This window comes from Lonchura striata, chromosome 1 (assembly GCF_050655825.1).
Source record: "Lonchura striata isolate lonStrDom1 chromosome 1, ASM5065582v1, whole genome shotgun sequence".
Classification (NCBI taxonomy): domain Eukaryota; kingdom Metazoa; phylum Chordata; class Aves; order Passeriformes; family Estrildidae; genus Lonchura; species Lonchura striata.
In genome coordinates this window covers 62,360,509-62,364,248 of record NC_140703.1, presented here as the reverse complement: position 1 = coordinate 62,364,248, position 3,740 = coordinate 62,360,509, and the positions used below count along the sequence as shown (strand labels likewise).

The 3,740-nt window shown below is 48.0% G+C and overlaps 1 protein-coding gene across 4 annotated transcripts in view; it reads left to right on the top strand.

Annotated features, from left to right (window-relative positions):
* Positions 1-3,740, top strand: part of TSC22D1 (TSC22 domain family member 1) — a 94,365-nt gene that overhangs the window by 63,052 nt on the left and 27,573 nt on the right. The gene's annotated exons all lie outside the window — the stretch shown is intronic.

Sequence of the window (3,740 nt, the reverse complement as noted above, 5' to 3'; positions counted from 1 at the left end):
TACTTGTATGTATTTTCTTAAGCTAGGTCCAGCAAGGGCTTGTTTCTTGTATCCCTGGGAACAGTGGCAGGATTTGAGTGCACAGCATCTCACTGATTTAGTATTTGCTCACAGGTAACCACCAGCTACCAAATTTTGACTGGGTTGGAGGTGAGAGTACGAGGATCCTTTGGCAGCTTCTGCTAAAACAACTCTTTGGGTTGTTTTTATTTCCTGTCATATGCTGTGAGGCTGGCCCAAAGGATAAGAGTCCTTTCTCAATAAAGCTACAATGCTGTGGGCATGCATTTTTTGTGGACTGGCTAATGACCTCCTAGCAATAGAAAGGCCTAAATTTAGGGGAGTTTTCAGGAAAACATAAGAGGGAGTCTGGTAATCCGATTGATAAAAGGATTGCTTCAGTCTGAGAAATGGCAATGTGGGGGAAAAGAGAAGGTTTTTAAATATAGTGTCAATTTAGTGTTTGGAAAGGAAAACAAAAAAAAAAAAAAAAGGTGTCTTATACATTATGCCACAATAAATTGAAATTGTAATCTTTCCCCTTTCTCATGAAATGTGGATCTTCTGGTGTGACATCAGTATCTTGCTACCCTTGCCTGTGGATTTTTTGCTGATGAGAGGACTGAGGGGAGGGGAGTGTGTTACTGTAGCTTGACTTGAATTGGCAAGTGCGGCTTACTGTAGCCTGTCTGCTGTGGTGTTTTGCAGGTTACTCTCCCAAGAAAAACATGGTGTGCTCAGTCTGATTCAGATCACTGTCTCTTTCTGCCTCCATTCACTAGCAGGTTCCAGCAATCAAAGCTGGGCTGGCTTCCTGTATGTGCAGCACCAGGGAGATTTTTCTAGACTTCCCCTGTGTACACACAGCCTTAAATATTTGGTAGGAGGGAAAAACCAGCAGAGGTTTTGTCTCCAAGGTCTTTTTAGACCTGAAAGTGTAGTGAGTGACTGGTGGATGCCCTGGGGCAGAGGCTGGTAATAGTAGTGGGGTTGGTATAGCGTCCTGGAGGCAGCTCCTTCTCGGGGCAGTCAGAGAAATGAGTTGCTGGTGGCGGCATGTGCCAGGGTAAAGGTTCTTTTCTCAGAATTTTGGTAGGACTCTGGCTCTGTGAGTTTTCCCTTGGCAGCCTCTCTATGCAATGGGACTGTAGGAACAGAAGGCTGCTAGGTGAGGATGGATAAACCGGTGTGTGGCCCGGGCCTAGGGTGATGCAGTAGCTGGGGATAGATGTGCCCAGCAAGCCGTGGTTTCCCATATCCGGCTGTGCTCCACGGCATCCACAAAACTGCCTTTCGCTGTCAGTCGGGTTTTGTCCGTTCTGATGCTCTTATTTATATACCCAGTCTCTGTGCAAAGCCGAGATACTCCTGTGCCAGCGCACTTAGCCGTTATCGCCGTGGGTGAAGGCCAGATAGCCGAGTCGTCGTGCCTGCGTTCTCGGGCTGTTTTCCGGGAGATAAAGCCGTTTTCTGTAGGGAGGAAGGTGGGGGAGCCCGGACCGCTGCGTGCCGTTCTGCGTGCGTGTCTCACGGTTCGTGCGTGTAGTTCTTTATCTGCAGCAGGTGTGCGGCGGCGCCGAGCGCGGCTCGGGCAGGGGCCCTGGGCTGGGGCCTGCGGCAGCGGCGCCCGGGCCCGCAGCGCTCCCTGGCGGCCGCAGCGAGGCCGTGCGGCCGCGGCCGCCAGGTGGCGCGGCCGAGCCGCCGCCGCCTCTCCATCCCTGCCCTGCGCCGGGGCGGCCGCGGCGTCCTGAGATAGCCGGTCCCACGGCGGGGCACCTGCGGGAGCAGCCTCTGCTGCCCCGACCTGTGTCCAGCTCATTCCTGAAATAGCCGGTCCCACGGCGGGGCACCTGCGGGAGCAGCCTCTGCTGCCCCGACCTGTGTCCAGCTCATTCCTGAAATAGCCGGTCCCACGGCGGGGCACCTGCGGGAGCAGCCTCTGCTGCCCCGACCTGTGTCCAGCTCATTCCTGAAATAGCCGGTCCCACGGCGGGGCACCTGCGGGAGCAGCCTCTGCTGCCCCGACCTGTGTCCAGCTCATTCCTGAAACAGCCGGTCCCACGGCGGGGCACCTGCGGGAGCAGCCTCTGCTGCCCCGACCTGTGTCCAGCTCATTCCTGAAACAGCCGGTCCCACGGCGCGGGCATTGTTAATTGTGCCGAGTGAATGTGCACAGAGGAAGCGACTCGTGTCTGTGAGTCGGAAGTGAAGCCGAATCCACGACTGGCCTAACTGACGGTAGTTAAGATTAGAGGGGAGTGGGGCCGGCAAGGGGCAGTGATGCCCCACAACAATGCAGATTCTGTTTTACGTGACAGTTGTGAAATGAACTCAGGAAGCTAGGCAGAGCTTTATACTGACCTTATATATGGGTTTCTCGGGAGGACAGGGTTGATGGAAGTCGTTAATAGCATTAAGGTTACTTTTTGCGTGTATGTACATGGTTACTATTCCACTTTCTTCCAGATTGATTCTGCAGGAGCCTGGTCTGGTATTCCCTATTTAAATTTCACCTCGATTCAGCTTTTAACTTAAAAGATGTTAAGAGCTAGACTTCTGGGGCAAAATTGTCAGTAGGGGCTTGCCTGACTTGTGTGTCTGACCAGAGAAGCATCTGCCTCTCCAAGCCCATGGACCCCAAAATGAGGGAAGCATCAAGGGAAGAAAAGGCAGAAAAAGCTTTAAAGCTGCTGGAGCAGGGTGGTGTTCAGCTGTTTCAGCAGTGTGGTGTATTAGAATAAATTTTGCTCAGGTGTGATATTCTCAAGGTATCCCTAATTAATGCAGTGGTCGAATAACTCCCAAATGGGATGAAACTTGTGAGAAAAATAATGAATGGTCTAGACCTGTATTTACACTTTATAGCTTTCTTGTTTGAATTCCCAGTAATAAAAAAGGGAGACTTTTCTGTCATAGTGTGACTGTTACAGATAATTCCACATATAAAGAGCCCTCTGGGGGCAAGGTTGGTGCTGATAACATTGAGCCTTTCTGCACTGAGAGTGAAGAATTTCTGGTTATGCAAGCAAGCATTATGCATTTTTAATTTCTCTTTTTGGGCACAGTGTCCTGTATGGGAAGCTTAAGAATCTATGTCACTTCTTTGCTTTTCTCCAAGCATTACATTAGGCATGTAGCCACAGGATGGTTTCTTATAGTTTGGGGGGATTTTGTTTGGTTTTTGATTTTTTTTTTTATTTTTTTAAGCTGCATTTGTGTTTTAGGTACCTACTTGCAGTGCTGATATTAGTGGCAACTTCATCTTGCTCTAAGTTGGTGCAAATATAAAATAAAACAGAGAAGTGTTTTTTGAAAAAAATGGATCATTTGTCTTTTATACTTGTATGGAAATGAGTGTTTTGTAGGCAGTTAAATTATTATACAGCAGGGGCTTTGAAGAAAAAAAATAGGCAAATAACTGGTGAAAGGAGTTTCAAACCAGTCTGAGTAACCACTTGCCTTAAAAACAAAATCTAGAATACCTTTTAATCCTAGTAAAAACATTCTTTCATGGACAAGTGGCAATTTGAGACTAAAAACTGTCTAATTTTCTCTTAATTCACAGTGGCAAGAATTGGGATAAATGCTAAACTAGCAATAAGATGATAATGTTCCGGTTTCTTAAGGTACTTTCTGCCATGTAATTGAGCAAACATTCAAATCTTAAAAAACCATTTTTTTTCATCTTCAATGGGAGTTGCTAGATATTAAGCAGTCTTTTTGCATTGTTGATAAATGTA